We start from the raw sequence: 18059 nt of genomic DNA, 5'->3' as shown, positions 1-18059 counted from the left end.
GATTAATCTAACAACAAAAGGCAAATTTATCACATGTATCTGTCAACACAGCCTCAGTGTGACTTCAACAGCCATTCAATTACTGAGGCCAATTATCATTCGACTGGGCAGAATTCTAATGTCAGTGTCACCACTGTGATATTAACTACAGGTCACACAGCAGTTTCATGTTGACATCACATCATCACTTCATAGTTTTTGCCAAACACTTTCAGTGAATCTCGGACTCCTTTCAATCTACGAGCCATATCACAGGCACTCTGCTCTCCATGCCCTCCCCATCACCCACCCTCTGTGCCCTCGCCCACCCCTCTTCATGCCCTCCCCATCACCCACCCCCTTTCGATGCCCTCCCCATCACCCACCCCTCTCTGTCCTTCACCCACCCATCTTTATATCCTCTCCATCGCCCACCCCCTCGCCATGCCCTCTACATCACCCACCCACTCTCCGTGCCTTCCCCATCGCTCACCCCTCTTCATGCCCTCCCCATCGCCCACCCACTCTCCGTGCCCTCCCCATCGCCCACCCACTCTCCGTGCCCTCCCCATCGCCCACCCACTGTCCGTGCCCTCTCCATCGCCCACCCACTCGCCGTGCCCTCCCCATCGCCCACCCACTCTCCATGCCCTCCCCATCGCCCACCCACTCTCCGTGCCCTCCCCATCGCCCACACACTCTCCATGCCCTCCCCATCACCCACTCCCATCGTCCATCCCTCTCTGTACCCACCCCTCTCCATACCCACCCCCATCACTCACTATGCCCTCCCCGTCACCCACTCCTCTCCATGCCCTCCCATCGCCCACCACTCTGTGCCCTCCCCCAATCGCCCACCCCTCTCCATCCTCCCCCCATCGCCCACTCCTCACCCCCACCAACATCCACCCCTGTGCCCTCACCCATCACCCGCCCCACTCAATCACATAACTGATTCAGTGCCCTCCATCCCCCGTCCCTGTGCCCTCCCCAACACCCACATCTCTGTGCCCTCACCCATCACCCATCCCCTCTCCATGCCCTCCCCTATCATGTTCCCTGTCTACCTGCACCCATCCTCATTCTGTAGCTGCATTTTGACCCGGCTCGCCTCCTGTACGCACACCCATATCCCACACCTTCGATGCACAGCCAGTTCCAGCAGCTCACCAACAAAACTCAACCTCACAAGCCCGGAAAACAGGGAACATCAACTCACCGGGGATGTGCCCGAGGGTGGGGCAGACAGTGACTCCGGGAGGGGCCGTGAGGATCTGCAACACTTCTCCGTCGAGCCTATTCCTGCTCCCTCTCCTTTTTCGGTTTCTGTGAAACTGACCACTCCGCCGCCCGCTGCGCTTGTCAGGTTCAGCCGCGCACTGCGCATGCGCCAGAAACTTTCCCAAACTTTCAAAAAGTTTTCTCGACCCCGCCCTGCCCTCACCAGCCCCCAAATCTCCTCCTCTCTCCCGTCCCATCCTTTGATAGGATATTGCACCTTAAAAAAAATAACTTTATAAAGTTTTCATGTTATGAAAAGACATATCTGGACTTTAAAAGAAAGGAAGAGTTTCCATTGGTTATTTTAAACTCAACGATCAACACCATTCGCAAAACGTTCCACTGCCAGCAATTACATCAGCGTTTTAAAAAAAAACTCGATTTTTTTTTCCCAAAAGTATTTCGAAGGAATGTCATTTGGCTACTTAAAATTCTCTAGTCGACTGTGAGATCTAACTATGATATTTCGCGAGAATTGAAGGTGAGGTCATTGTTGGATGGTAGTCAGGTTCTGACAGCGCAATGTTTTAAACCCTTTAAACGTTGCACACGTGGTTGGAATGTCAACTGAGAACTTGGAGTTATGAATGAAGTAGACACATATTCCAGATACACTTAAAACTCAAGCCCAGTATTGTACAACTTCCACTGTTAATTAAAAAAAAATTAAAAATAAATTTAGAGTACCCAATTCATTTTTCCAATTAAGGAGCAATTTAACATAGCCAATCCACCTACCCTGCACATCTTTGGGTTGTGAGGGCGAAACCCACGCAAACACAGGGAGAATGTGCAAACTCCACACGGCCAGTGACCCAGAACCGGGATCGAACCTGGGACCTCAGCGCCGTGAGGCAGTAATGCTAACCACTGCGCCAACATCCTGCCCGTGAATGGTTACTCAAGGGTTATTCTGCCTCTACCACGTTTCGCTCTCACCCTCCTTCATTTTGTTTCACTCTCTTTTCCCGTACCAGCCTCCCCGAACAGGCGCCGGAATGTGACAACTAGGGGCTTTTCACAGTAACTTCATTGAAGCCTACTTGTGACAATAAGCGATTTTCATTTCATTTCATTTTCACATGAGCTTGACAAGTAGCCCAAGAGTATTTGAAGCTTTCAGGAGAAAGAATGAAAATGTGGGCAGACAAACATGTCAGGTCCAGAACATTCCAAGCTGGAGATGAGGAACTGGTGTTGTTGCCTTTACAGGGCGAACCTCTGAAAGTAAAATTCAGCAGCTCTTATACAGGTAGGTAGACGGGTGAGTAAGGTGATTTACCCAATTAATACTCCAGACCATAGGAAGAAGGACCGATTATACAACATAAATCTGTTGAAGAAATATCATCGTAGGGAAGAAGACAGGAAGGAACCAGTGTAATAATAGGAAATGAAAATGAAATGAAAATCGCTTATTGTCACAAGTAGGCTTCAAATGAAGTTACTGTGAAAAGCCCCTAGTCGCCACATTCCGGCGCCTGTTCGGGGAGGCTGTTACGGGAAGAATAATAGTAATAATCACTTATTGTCACAAGTAGGCTTCAATGAAGTTACTGTGAAAAGCCCCTAGTCATCACATTCCGGAGCCTGTTCGGGGAGGCCGGTACAGGAATTGAACCCACGCTTCTGGCCTTGTTCTGCATTACAAGCCAGCTGTTTAGCCCACTGTGCTAAACCAGCCCGTAACACCAGTGTGTTAGGTGGAAGAAGTAGTGAAAGAGGACAGAGGAGGTGGCATGGTTGTACAGTGATCAGCGCTGCTGCCTACGGCGCTGAGGACCCAGGTTTGATCCCGGCCCCGGGTCACTATCTGTGTGGAGTTTGCACATTCTCCTCGTGTCTGTGTGGGTTTCACCCCAACAACACAAAGATGTGCAGGTTAGTTGGATTGGCTACCCTAAATTGCCCTTTAATTGGAAAAAAATAAGTGGATGCTCAAAATTTATTTTTAAAAAGGAAGAGGACTGAGGTGGTAAGGGTGAGGCAGGGGAAGAGGTCCACAATTCACAGAATGCCCATCCAGTGGTATGACTAACAAATACAGCAATACTAGAACAATTAGATACTGAGTATCTTATTAGATGAAGAGCAATGAAAAGATCTCATAAGGATACTGCAAAAGCATAAGAAGACTTGTAGGAACAGACAGGGGTACACTTCATTAACTGAACATGATGTAGATGTTGGAGACTCCAAATCCAACATCGATACTGACTGAACCCACTAACTAGCTCAGATAGAAGTGGTCATTCAATGTGAAAAGCCCCTAGTCGCCACATTCCGGCAACTGTTCAGGGAGGCTGATACGGGAATTGAACCCGCGCTGCTGGCCTTGTTCTGCATTACAAGCCAGCTGTTTAGCCCACTGTGCTAAACCAGCCCATAAAAGGTTACTTGTGTTAAAGTTACAAACCTGGTGACTAGTTTATCGGGCTCAGCCAAGGACCTCGGGTATTTAAAAAATAATCTTATTTAACTTATATTGCGACTTTGAGTCAAGTGGGGCTGGAATTCCCTCAGAAGGAGGGGAGACAGAAGTAGTGGCTGCTATAGATGCAGAGAAAGCCTTTGACCGGGTGGAATGGGAGTAACTGTGGGAAACGCTAAGAAGGTTTGGATTCGGTGAGGGATTCATAGGATGGGTCCAACTACTTTATCAGGCCCCCGTAGCAAGTGTATGCACGAACAGAGTGAGGTCGGAATATTTTAGGCTCCATCAAGGGATGAGGCAGGGGTGCCCCTTGCCCTGTTACTATTCGCCCTTGCAATAGAGACGTTGGCCATAGCGCTGCGGGCTTCAATGAACTGGTAGGGGCTGGTTTGGGAGGGGGGGGAGGAGCATCAGGTCTCGCTCTATGCGGATGCTCTGCTCCTGTACATTTCAGACCCACTAGAGGGGATTGTGGAGGTCATGCAAATTTTGAGGGACTTCTGCAATTTTTCGGGGTACAAATTGAATGAGAAGAAAAGTGAGATGTTCGTGATCCAAGCTAAAAGACAGGAGAAGAGACTGGGAGAGCTTCCGCTTAAGATGGTTGAGAAGAGCTTTTGGTACATAGGTATACAGGTGGCTCGGAACTGGAATGCCCTCCACAAACTTAACTTATCCCGGTTGGTAGAGCAGATGGAGGGGGACTTTAAAAGGTGGGACATGCTCCCGCTTTCTCTAGCGGGGAGGGTGCAGACCGTTCAGGTGACGGTCCTCCCTAGATTTTTATATGTCTTCCAGTGCCTTCCCATCTTCATCCCTAAGTCCTTCTTTAAGCGGGTGAACAAGATCATTTTGGGATTTGTAGGGGCAAATAAGACCCCACGAGTAAAGAGACTGTATCTAGAGCGCAGGGCGGGGGGCGGGGGGGGGGGGGGGGGGGGGGGGGGCGCTGGTGCTGCCGAATTCTTTGCAGCTACTGTTGGACGGCTAATATAGCCATGATTGGGAAATGGGTATTGAGGGAGGAGTCAAAGTGGGAGCCATTAGAGGCAGCCTCATGCAAAGGCACCAGCTTAGGGGCACTTGTAACGGCACCTCTGCCGTTCTCGCCGGCGCACTACTCCTCAAGTCGGTGGCGGTGGTGGCATTAAGGATCTGGGGTCAGTGGAGAAGACACGGGGGGGGGGGTGGTGGAGGGAACCTCAGTTTGACCCCGATACACAACAATCACAGATTTGTCCCGGGCAAGATAGACGGAGGGTTTCAAAGCTGGCATAGGGCAGGTGTTAAAAGGATGGGCTCATAGATGTTCATAGATGGGCTTTTCCCAACTTGAAAGCACTGGAAGAGAAATTTAATTTGCCCCCTGGAAATGCCTTCGGATAACTTCAGGTACGCGCCTTTCTTAAAAAACAGGTGGCGATATTTTCCACTGCTACCCCCACGCAGGATACAAGATAGGGTGGTCTCCATGACCCGAGTTGGTGAGGGGAAGGTGTCGAACATCTACCAAGATGAACAGGTAGACGAGGGTAGAGCAGTTGATGTGGTGTATATGGATTTCAGTAAAGCGTTTGATAAGGTTCCCCACGGTAGGCTATTGCAGAAAATACGGAGGCTGGGGATTGAGGGTGATTTAGAGATGTGGATCAGAAATTGGCTAGCTGAAAGAAGACAGAGGGTGGTGGTTGATGGGAAATGTTCAGAATGGAGTTCAGTTACAAGTGGCGTACCACAAGGATCTGTTCTGGGGCCGTTGCTGTTTGTCATTTTTATCAATGACCGAGAGGAAGGCGCAGAAGGGTGGGTGAGTAAATTTGCAGACGACACTAAAGTCGGTGGTGTTGTCGACAGTGTGGAAGGATGTAGCAGGTTACAGAGGGACATAGATAAGCTGCAGAGCTGGGCTGAGAGGTGGCAAATGGAGTTTAATGTAGAGAAGTGTGAAATGATTCACTTTGGAAGGAATAACAGGAATGCGGAATATTTGGCTAATGGTAAAGTTCTTGGAAGTGTGGATGAGCAGAGGGATCTAGGTGTCCATGTACAAAGATCCCTGAAAGTTGCCACCCAGGTTGATAGGGTTGTGAAGAAGGCCTATGGAGTGTTGGCCTTTATTGGTAGAGGGATTGAGTGCCGGAGTCAGGAAGTCATGTTGCAGCTGTACAAAACTCTGGTACGGCCGCATTTGGAGTATTGCGTACAGTTCTGGTCACCGCATTGTAGGAAGGACGTGGAGGCTTTGGAGCGGGTGCAGAGGAGATTTACCAGGATGTTGCCTGGTATGGAGGGAAAATCTTATGAGGAAAGGCTGATGGACTTGAGGTTGTTTTCGTTGGAGAGAAGAAGGTTAAGAGGAGACTTAATAGAGGCATACAAAATGATCAGGGGGTTAGATAGGGTGGACAGTGAGAGCCTTCTCCCGCGGATGGAAATGGCTGGCACGAGGGGACATAGCTTTAAACTGAGGGGTAATAGATATAGGACAGAGGTCAGAGGTAGGTTCTTTACGCAAAGAGTGGTGAGGCCATGGAATGCCCTACCTGCAACAGTAGTGAACTCGCCAACATTGAGGGCATTTAAAAGTTTATTGGATAAGCATATGGATGATAATGGCATAGTGTAGGTTAGATGGCTTTTGTTTCGGTGCAACATCATGGGCCGAAGGGCCTGTACTGCGCTGTATTGTTCTATGTTCTATGTTCTAAGAACTACAGGAGGCGGAGGAAGTCCCAGTGCGGGAACTTAAGGGCAAGTGGGAGGAGGAGCTAGGTGGGGAGCCGGATGTGGGCCTGTGGGCAGATGCCCTAAGCAGGGTTAATTCCTCCTCATCTTGTGCCAGGCTTAGCTTAATTCAGTTTAAGTTGGTCCATCGGGCACACATGATGGCAGCGAGAATGAGCAAGTTCTTTGGGGTTGGGGATAGATGTGCGAGGTGTGCGGGAAGCCCAGCCAACCATGTCCAAATGTTCTGGGCATGTCCGGCTCTTAAAGGATTCTGGCAGGGATTCGCTGAGGCAATGTCCAAGATCCTAGACAAACGGGTGGTGCCGAGTCCAGAGATAGCGATCTTTGGTGTGTCAGACGAACCGGGAGTTCAGGAGGCGAAAGAGGCCGAGGTCTTGGCCTTTGCCTCCCTGGTAGCCTGGAGACGGATCTTGTTAATGTGGAGGGACTCGAAGCCCCCTCGTGTGGAGACTTGGATTGGTGACATGGTTGGGTTTCTCAGCCTTGAGAAAATAAAGTTTGCCTTGAGAGGGTCCATGACGGGGTTCTCTCGGAGGTGGCAGCCGTCCCTCGACTTTCTAGGAAAGCGCTAAAATGTCAGCAGCAGCAGCAATCCGGGAAGGGGGAGGGGAAACGTTGCGTATTTTTGTTCTTTTTTCTATATATAATGTTAATGTTTACCTTGTTTTGTTAAATGTTGTTAATGGTTAATGGCGAAAAGAGTAAATAGGGTGGTCAATAGGACTTTAAATTAGAGATGGGGGGGGGGGGGGGGAGGGAAAGTCAGGAAACCAAGAGGTGAAGTAATCAGTGGGAAGCGTAGCTGCTTAGGAATACAAAAAAGCATGAAAAGACAGAACTCAGGAGAGGTTACGATAGTCCCCATCTCACAAAATATGACACAGTGTATGGAAAGGCTCAGTAAACCAAGGGCCACCACACTAAGAAAACAAAAAGGGACGGTCAATAGAGAATTAAAGGTGCTATATTTAAATGTGCGCAGTGTACGGAACAAGGTAGATGAGCTTGTGGCCCAGATTGTGACTGGCAGGTATTATGTGGTAGGCATCACAGAGACGTGGTTGCAGGGGGTTCATGACTGGCATTTAAACATCCAGGGATTCACAACCTATCGAAAAGGCAGAGAGGTGGGCAGAGGGAGCGGGGTTGCCTTGTTAATTAAGAATTAAATTAAATCAATAACACTAAACGACATAGGGTCAGATGATGTGGAGTCTGTGTGGGTAGAGTTGAGGAACCACAAAGGCAAAAAAACCATAATGGGAGTTATGTACAGGCCTCCTAACAGTGGTCAGGACCAGGGGCACAAAATGCACCACGAAATAGAAAGGGCATGTCAGAAAGGCAAGGTCACAGTGATCATGGGGGACTTCAATATGCAGGTGGACTGGGTAAATAATGTTGCCAGTGGACCCAAAGAAAGGGAATTCATTGAATGTTTACAGGAGGGCTTTTTGGAACAGCTTGTGATGGAGCCCACGAGGGAAAAGGCCATTCTGGACTTAGTGTTATGTAATGAGCCAGACTTGATAAGAGATCTTAAAGTAAGGGAACACTTAGGAGGCAGTGATCATAATATGGTAGAATTCAGTCTGCAATTTGAAAGAAAGAAGGTAGAATCAGATGTAAAGGTGTTACAGTTAAATAAAGGTAACTACAGTGGCATGAGGGAGGAACTGACGAAAATCGACTGGGAGCAGAGCCTAGTGGGAAAGACAGTAGAACAGAAATGGCAGGAGTCTCTGGGAGTAATTGAGGACACAGTACAGAGGTTCATCCCAAAGAAAAGAAAGTTTATCAGAGGGGGGATTGGGCAGCCATGGCTGACAAAGGAAGTCAGGGAATGCATCAAAGCAAAAGAGAAAGCCTATAATGTGGCAAAGAGTAGTGGGAAGTCAGAAGATTGGGAAGGCTACAAAAACAAACAGAGGATAACAAAGAGAGAAATAAGGAAAGAGAAGATCAAATATGAAGGTAGGCTAGCCAATAACATTAGGAATGATAGCAAAAGTTTCTTTAAATACATTAAAAACAAACGGGAAGCAAAAGTAGACATTGGGCCGCTCCAAAATGACGCTGGTAATTTAGTGATGAGAGACAAGAAAATAGCTGAGGAAATAGTAAGTACTTTGCGTCAGTCTTCACAGTAGAAGACATGAGTAATATCCCAACAATTCAGGAGAGTCAGGGGGCAGAGTCGAATATGGTAGCCATCACAAAGGAGAAAGTGCTGGGGAAACTAAGAGGTCTAAAAATTGATAAATCTCCGGGCCCAGATGGGCTACATCCTAGAGTTCTAAAGGAGATAGCTGAAGAAATAGTGGAGGCGTTAGTTATGATCTTTCAAAAGTCACTGGAGTCAGGGAAAGTCCCAGAGGATTGGAAAATCGCTGTTGTAACCCCCCTGTTCAAAAAGGGAACAAAGAAAAAGATGGAAAATTATAGGCCAATTAGCCTAACCTCGGTTGTTGGCAAGATTCTAGAATCCATTGTTAAGGATGAGATTTCTAAATTCTTGGAAGTGCAGGGTCGGATTAGGACAAGTCAGCATGGATTTAGTAAGGGGAGGTCATGCCTGACAAACCTGTTAGAGTTCTTTGAAGAGATAACAAATAGGTTAGACCAAGGAGAGCCAATGGATGTTATCTATCTTGACTTCCAAAAGGCCTTTGATAAGGTGCCTCACGGGAGACTGCTGAGTAAAATAAGGGTCCATGGTATTCGAGGCAAGGTACTAACATGGATTGACGATTGGCTGTCAGGCAGAAGGCAGAGAGTTGGGATAAAAGGTTCTTTTTCGGAATGGCAATCGGTGACGAGTGGTGTCCCGCAGGGTTCAGTGTTGGGGCCACAGCTGTTCTCTTTATATATTAACGATCTAGATGACGGGACTGGGGGCATTCTGGCTAGGTTTGCCGATGATACAAAGATAGGTGGAGGGGCAGGTAGTATTGAGGAAATGGGGAGGCTGCAGAAAGATTTAGACAGTTTAGGAGAGTGGTCCAAGAAATGGCTGATGAAATTCAACGTGGGCAAGTGCGAGGTCTTGCGCTTTGGAAAAAAGAATAGAGGCATGGACTATTTTCTAAACGGTGACAAAATTCATAATGCTGAAGTGCAAAGGGACTGGGGAGTCCTAGTCCAGGATTCTCTAAAGGTAAACTTGCAGGTTGAGTCTGTAATTTAGAAAGCAAATGCAATGTTGTCATTTATCTCAAGAGGCTTGGAATATAAAAGCAGGGATGTACTTCTGAAGCTTTATAAAGCATTAGTTAGGCCCCATTTAGAATACTGTGAGCAATTTTGGGCCCCACACCTCAGGAAGGACATACTGACACTGGAGCGGGTCCAGCGGAGATTCACACGGATGACCCCAGGAATGGTAGGCCTAACATACGATGAACTTTTGAGGATCCTGGGATTATATTCATTGGAGTTTAGGAGGTTGAGGGGAGATCTAACAGAAACTTACAAGATAATGAATGGATGCGGGAGGTGTGTGCTAAAAGGGGATCTCTGGGCTTTCCTAGGGCCGGGCAAGGGGGAAAGGGACCCGGGCAGGGGCCTCCACACTGGCCGGTTTAAGCCGGCCAGTGAACGGGAGTGAGGTGGGGGGGGGAGGGGCTGCGGCCATCGGAGCCTGGCAGAACAGGGTCCGAGTGGTCTAGCCGGGGTGGAAAGTTGGGGGGAAGGAACCGAGGTTGGGAGGAGCAGTTTTACAAGAGGCAGTGGACGGGAGGAGCTGGAGACTTTGGGGGGGGGGTTGTACAACTCTTGGGTATCATGTACGTTACTCTTTCAGAGGCTGGATGGCGTTGAGTGTAGGGGGGAGGGGGAGTGGACTCTATAGGTCAATGGTGACCATGGGCGGTCCCGGACTCCTTTTTCTTTTTCTCCTTTGTTTTTTGTTTCCACCGTGGGAGGATTTGGTTTATTGGGTGCATATATTGACAGGTGGGCCGTTGTTTGGGGTGGTGGGAGGATGGGATCATTGGTATTGTTAAGGGGATTGATTTTGTATTTGTTACCATTTACTATTTGTGGGTGGGGTGTAAATTTCTGAAGGAAAATGTGAAAATGTAGAATTTTAAAAAAGAAAAAAGATAATGAATGGCTTAGTTAGGGTGGACGTAGAGAAGTTGTTTCCATTAGCAGGGGAGACTAGGACCCGGGGGCACAGCCTTAGAATAAAAGGGAGTCACTTTAGAACAGAGATGAGGAGAAATTTCTTCAGCCAGAGAGTGGTAGGTCTGTGGAATTCATTGCCACAGAGGGCGGTGGAGGCCGGGACGTTGAGTGTCTTTAAGACAGAAGTTGATAAATTCTTGATTTCTCGAGGAATTAAGGGTTATGGAGAGAGAGCGGGTAAATGGAGTTGAAATCAGCCATGATTGAATGGTGGAGTGGACTTGATGGGCCGAATGGCCTTACTTCTGCTCCGATGTCTTATGGTTAAGCAAAAATAATGTTTTGATAAAAATCTGAATTTTAAAAAAAAAGTGGGGCTGGAATTGACCACGCACTAGCTCAGTGTGTCGTGATGAATTTAACAATTGCACACCAGTCCAGTTTTATACCTGGTGAAAGGTGTCTTCATCTTTGAACTTATTAAATGCAGATCTCTCACTCGATAAAAACTGAGGCTTACTCAGTAAATACAGCCATTATTTATTATTTTAGTTAAGTGTGTCCGGGGAGAAGTCCAACCTGCATTTATATAGCACCATCTTACATTAGAAGCACTTCACACACAATCAATTGATGTGAAGGAAGTATTAAAGTTGCATTTGGACAACATACTCAAGCCTAAACATGAGGAATCACTTCACTTATTTACACTGTTACAGGACAAACTTAATACAATAAATGCTTGGATACTGAGATGTGTAGGGGAACAGAGGGACCTTGGAGTGTGTCTCCACAGATGTCTGAATGTAGTTGAACAGGTGGAGAAGATAGACAAGGAGGTATGTAGGATATCTACCTTTATTAGAAGATAAGAGCTAGGATATTATGCTGGAAAGACATAAAACATTATTTAGCCCGCAGCTGGAGAACTGCCACTGCATTTTGGGAAAGCTGTGATTGCACTAGAAAAGGTAGACAGGAAATTTATGAGGACGTTGCCTCGACTGGCAAATTTTAGATTGCTTTCTTTGGAACAAAGGAGGCTGAGGGGAGTCCTATTGAAGTTAATAAAGTTATGAGGAGTCTAAATACAATGAACAGAAAGGTCCCATTCGCCTTGCTTGAGTGGTCCATAACCGGGCAGGTGTGGGACGGTGCGGAGATTTAGGGTATACTAACTTCCTGCGATTCTATGATATGCAGCACCTGTTATGTAGGGAAACATAACAGACATTCTGCAGAATCTAGGTCAGTGATGGGCAACCTGGAGTGGCACAGTGGCGCAGTGGTTAGCACTGCTGCATCATGCAGCTGAGGATGCAGGTTTGATCCTGGCCACTGTCTGTGTGGAGTTTGCATATTCTCCCCATGTCTGTGTAGGTCTCATCCCAACAACCCAAAAGATGTTCAGGGTAGGTGGTTTGGCCACTAAATTGCCCCTTAATTGGAAAAAAATTAAAAGGTGATGGGTAACCTGCAGCCCGGGGGCCACATGGGGTCCATCTGGGTTCTGAATGAGGCTCACAAGACATTTTGTTGACCTTTGCCCACATACAGGATTGCCACATTCTGCTGCTTTCCGTCCGTGTAGTTTTTTTTCCTACTGGTTTGACTGACGTGATATACACGTAAAGCAAGGGCAAGTGAAGTGAGGTGTGTGCTGATTGCTCACAACATTGACTGTGGGAGATGTGCACTCCCTCTGCGTCCAAAGGGGCTGGTTTAGCACAGGGCTAAATAGCTGGCTTTTAAAGCAGACCAAGCAGTGCGAGTTCAATTCCCGTACCAGCCTCCCCGAACAGGCGACCAGAATGTGGCGACTAGGGGCTTTTCACAGTAACTTCATTTGAAGTCTACTTGTGACAATAAGCGATTTTCATTTCATTTTTTTTTTCATTTCAAAGTGTACATTTATTTTTACCATTTGAAGTTGATAGTTCTATTAATATATAAATGATTAAGCATTATCTATAACTTGTTATGACATATTCAGTGTGTATTAAGTGTATTTAATCTTACTCATGGTGTCATGGTTAGTGAAATAAGTCTGATTTCAATCTCGTGGCCCACTGAGAATGAAAGAGGGCCACTCATGCAGCCCGTTCACTTGCCTAAGTTTCTCATCACTGACCTAGATCCTGGTCAGACACCATTCACGGTACTGTGGTCAGTTCTGGGAAGTGCACCTTGTGGAAGATAAGATTGACCGGAGGGCATGTACATCATAGATTTGCAAGAATGATACTGGGGCTTACATGGTTAGATTTTGAGGACAGGCTTGTATTCCCAGGAGTTTGAAATGTTGAGGGATAATCAGATCGAGAAGTTAAAATGATCGAGGGTCACGATAGAGTAGGAGCAGTGAAGCTATTTCCTCCAGGGGAATCCAGAAATAAGAGACATAAACTTTAAATTAGGAGTGAAATCAGGAAGCACAGTTGCACGCAAGAGATCGTGGAAATATGGAACTCTCTCCTCCATACACTGTGGACACTGGGGGCAATTGGAGTTTAAGACAGGGAAGAATAGTGCTGTTTTAAGTAAAGGTGTCAATATTAATGGAGTGAAGGCTGGTAAAGTTCAAGTGCAAATTATTCTTGATCTAATAGAATATTGGAACTTAAATTGATGAATGGTCTACTCCTGTTTCATGAGCCCAGATTCAGCAGTGATGAAAATGAGCAATTGATCTAATTTATTTGTGTTTATTCTCGAGGGTAGAATAACTTTCATCCTCTCAGCAGAACTTCTGCACTTTTTCGAACAGTTCCATTGCGGATCTTAATATACACCCAAATTTAAATGTCTCAACCAGTATGACAGCACCCTTAACAATGCTGCCCTTTCAATTTTCAATGAAGCCCTTTAGCATCAGCCACTATAATAGGGCTGAGGTGGGGCTCAGCAAGTCTCTGACCAATAGCGGGGGGGATTCACCAGACAAAAGGTCAATTGAGGGATAGATGTGTGTAGCACTGATCATGGTTTGGGCCTTAAAATAGAATCCATAGAATCCCTAGAATGCAGATGGAGGCTGATGTGTTGGGTACTGTGCTACACAGACGAACCAACACGGTTGCGAATGGTACAACTCAGTTTTATTGCTAACATTTATTTACAGTGGTAAACTGGTTACTGAGGTTCGATCATAACCCTAGAATCTGTGGACCTATTCCTAATACTATCTTGTAGTGGCACTCAGCACATGGTGGATGTCTGAGTGGCTTGCTATGAGCTCTGTGCCCTGAGCTGTCTCCTGCTGGAATCCTCAGGAAGTGTCGTGTTCCCTGTTTTGTACTATGTATGCTCTTGCCTGCGGTGTTGTGTGTGTTGATTGGTCCATTGATCTGTCCATCAGTATGTATGTGCTATGATGTTTACCTGAATATCATGACATCCCCCCTTTTGTACAAGAACATGTGCCTATGTGGTTAAAAATAGAGTTGTGTACTGAGTGCAACTGAATGTGTGTGTGTGCAATATCTGCAGCATGTACATGGGGCTAAACTATATACAAGGGGCGATGTCGGGTGCGACATAACAACGAGGTTGTACCATAAACAAAGAACGGGGAAATGTTGAACGATAAAAATGAACTCCTGTAACGACAAGGAAGAACAGAAACATATTAACACAGTGGTATTATGAGTTCAATGTACAAACAGGCTCATAAGTCCAGTCTAGTAGGTGGGCAACGAATTTGTGTTGACCGTTAGGGTGGCACACCATTCATCACCCGGATTGACAGTGTTCACTTGCAACAGCTGGTGGGTCCTGGCTGGAGACATCCGGTACCCATCAATGACCACAACACGGAAGGCGTCCCGGTCGTCTGTGTCACTGGTCTGGATATCGTCTGGGCACGACTCGTAGTAAGGAGGCTGAATGGTCCGCACGTCCCTGCGAGGTTGTCGGAATTGGGGACCATTGGCAGGTTGAGCTGCTCGACAGCATGCAGTGTAGTGGCCCATCTTGCCACAGCGGAGGCATTGTCAGTTTCTTGCGGGACATTGCCGCTTTAAAAGTGCGGCTCCGCAGTTGCCGCACGTCGTGACGTCATGGCGTTCGTTGCGCCACCGTGCATGCGCAGTTCGATCTTGCGTCGAGCGCGCCTGTGTCAACATCGTTTTTGGCACGCACAAATGCGGGAGGCCTCGAAAAGCGCGCAAAATGGCCGCCCTCGTCCGGGCCGCGGGCTGGGAGGAACTCGATCGCCTGGACATGTTCGGCCTCGTAGGACGCCTGCCTCGCCGATCCGGCCGCATAAGACCCCTGCCGCGCCGATTCGGTCGCCTGAAATTGGGAGTAGCGGCTAGTCGCGTTTTCAAGCAGGACACAGGCTTCGATTGCTGAGGTTAGGGTGAGGCCTTTTATTTTTAAGAGCTGCTGGCGTAGGGTGCCCGAGGTGACCCCAAAAACGATCTGGTCCCGAATCATGGAATCGGAGGTGGTGTCGTAACCGCAGGACTGCGCGAGGATACGGAGATGTGTAAGGAAGGATTGAAAGGGCTCATCTTTACCCTGCAGGCGCTGCTGGAAGAGATACCTCTCGAAACATGTAGCAGGTTACAGAGGGATATAGATAAGCTGCAGAGCTGGGCTGAGAGGTGGCAAATGGAGTTTAATGTAGAGAAGTGTGAGGTGATTCACTTTGGAAGGAATAACAGGAATGCGGAATATTTGGCTAATGGTAAAGTTCTTGAAAGTGTGGATGAGCAGAGGGATCTAGGTGTCCATGTACATAGATCCCTGAAAGTTGCCACCCAGGTTGATAGGGTTGTGAAGAAGGCCTATGGAGTGTTGGCCTTTATTGGTAGAGGGATTGAGTTCCGGAGTCGGGAGGTCATGTTGCAGCTGTACAGAACTCTGGTACGGCCGCATTTGGAGTATTGCGTACAGTTCTGGTCACCGCTTTATAGGAAGTACGTGGAGGCTTTGGAGCGGGTGCAGAGGAGATTTACCAGGATGTTGCCTGGTATGGAGGGAAAATCTTATGAGGAAAGGCTGATGGACTTGAGGTTGTTTTCGTTGGAGAGAAGAAGGTTAAGAGGAGACTTAGTAGAGGCATACAAAATGATCAGGGGGTTGGATAGGGTGGACAGTGAGAGCCTTCTCCCGCGGATGGATATGGCTGGCACGAGGGGACATAACTTTAAACTGAGGGGTAATAGATATAGGACAGAGGTCAGAGGTAGGTTCTTTACGCAAAGAGTAGTGAGGCCGTGGAATGCCCTACCTGCTACAGTAGTGAACTCGCCAACATTGAGGGCATTTAAAAGTTTATTAGATAAACATATGGATGATAATGGCATAGTGTAGGTTAGATGGCTTTTGTTTCGGTGCAACATCGTGGGCCGAAGGGCCTGTACTGCGCTGTATTGTTCTATGTTCTATGTTCTATGTTCTATGAAACACTCGTTGACCTCGACGTTGAAGTGTTGGTCGAGTTTGAGAAGGACCGTCTTGTACTTGGTCTTGTCCTCACCTTCCGCGAACACCAGGGAGTTATAGACATGGATGGCGTGTTGACCTGCTGTGGAGAGGAGGATGGTGATCTTTCTGGTGTCCGAAGCGCTCTCCTTTTTGTTGGCTTCCAGGAAGAGCTGGAAGCGCTGATTGAACAGCTTCCAATTAACGCAGAGGTTTCCAGCGACTTGTAACGGCTGCGGTGTGTTGACGGTGTCCATGGCGCAGGATGGCAGATTCCGGAGGATCCGTAGGTAGGTCCCACAGTTACTCCTGGTACTATGATGTGTTGGGTACTGTGCTACACAGACGAACCAACACGGATGCGAATGGTACAACTCAGTTTTATTGCTAACATTTATTTACAGTGGTAAACTGGTTACTGAGGTTCGATCATAACCTTAGAATCTGTGGACCTATTCCTAATACTATCTTGTAGTGGCACTCAGCACATGGTGGATGTCTGAGTGGCTTGCTATAAGCTCTGTGCCCTGAGCTGTCTCCTGCTGGAATCCTCAGGAAGTGTTGTGTTCCCTGTTTTGTACTGTGTATGCTCTTGCCTGTGATTGGCTGTGGTGTTGTGTGTGTGTGTTGATTGGTCCGTTGATCTGTCCATCAGTATGTATGTGCTATGATGTTTACCTGAATATCATGACAGAGGCCATTCGGACCATCTAGTTTGCACCAACCCTCTGAAAGAGCACCCTAACAATCTCCCCAACCTTATCCCCATAACCCCACCTAACCTGCACATCTTTGAACACTAAAGGGCTATTTTAGCAAGGCCAATCCACCTAACCTGCACATCTTTGGACACTAAGGGGCTAGTTTTGTATGGCCAATCCACTTGCACATCTTTGGACTGCAATGTTCTTATACCTTTACCACGGAGGAAATAAAAAGTATATTGAATTACACATTTAAAACGTTTTAAAGAAAATAAATAGCCCGTTAAACTGATTCTTAAAAGTAGAGACCAGTGGTTAAAGAGTACTCAATTTCAAAAGGTGGATACACGCTAATGGCGGTGATCCTACCCATACTCCTGAGCGAGAGTGGAACCACTCTATCTATTAAAGCTCTGGGCTGGTTTCACTCTCGCTCAGGGGTATGGGTAGGTTCTGCGACCATTCAGTGTCAGGCTGGCCTCTCACTCCAGTGGAGCATCGGAGCTCTCTGTTTGATTGTGGCCAGGCTGCGTACGGATGATCAAGAACGAAATCCGTCACTTTAAATACACATCCAACCACTCTCTTGTTTTTCACGATGTGAACCGACCACTTCTTCCCCATATAATGCAGATCAAAGGCGAGGGCAGAGGTCTGTTAATCGCCAGCACGGCGAATTTACTTAACCATTTCCCAAAACACAAATCAACCCCTTGTCGAAACACCACAGGAGGATAGTGTACCATTAGCTCCACCTACTGCTAGGGGAGGGGAAATCACTGAACTGTCGAGGTGCCAGGAGCGGCTGAGGGGGCTTGGGGAATGCTTCATACTGCCACACTAAATGAGTTTACGACATAAATAAAGAGAAATCAGAGCCTCGCCCCAGCTTGCACACATGCACGGCAATAACATTTACCAGCCCTCTCATACTGCTATCCAGCTCTTCCTTGAAAGGCACCATTGAAATAATTCCTTTGAAAAGGACTTGCATTTATTTCATTCACACTTTCCACCACCTCAGGGTGACCCAAAGCGACTTACAGCTGATGAAATACTTTGTCACTGTTGTAATGTAATTTACACACCAAGACTCCACAATTCACAATATGATAACAACCAGATTATCTGTGGCTTTGACAAAGAGTCATCGGAATCGAAACGTTAGCTCCTTTCTCTCCCCACAGATGCTGCCAGACCTGCAGAGATTTTCCAGCATTCTCTCTTTCGTTTCAGATTCCAGCATCCGCAGTAATTTGCTTTTATCTGTGGCTGTGATGTTAGAATCATAGAATCCCTACAGTGCAGAAGGAGGCTATTTGGCCCATCGAGCCAGCATCAACCCTCTGAAAGAG

At 47.2% G+C, this 18059-nt stretch overlaps 1 protein-coding gene across 1 annotated transcript in view; it reads right to left on the bottom strand.

Moving 5' to 3' along the window:
* The window catches only part of LOC140397237 (pleckstrin homology domain-containing family G member 3-like), a 322242-nt gene extending 320891 nt beyond the window's left edge, over positions 1–1351 (bottom strand). The window contains exon 1 of the mRNA XM_072486140.1: positions 1199–1351. The gene's annotated coding sequence lies outside the window, so the exon portion shown is untranslated. The remainder of the gene's footprint in view (positions 1–1198) is intronic.
* Between the last annotated feature and the right edge of the window lie 16708 nt (positions 1352–18059).

Source organism: Scyliorhinus torazame, chromosome 2, assembly GCF_047496885.1.
Source record: "Scyliorhinus torazame isolate Kashiwa2021f chromosome 2, sScyTor2.1, whole genome shotgun sequence".
NCBI lineage: Eukaryota > Metazoa > Chordata > Chondrichthyes > Carcharhiniformes > Scyliorhinidae > Scyliorhinus > Scyliorhinus torazame.
This window is presented reverse-complemented; position numbering and strand designations above follow the sequence as displayed.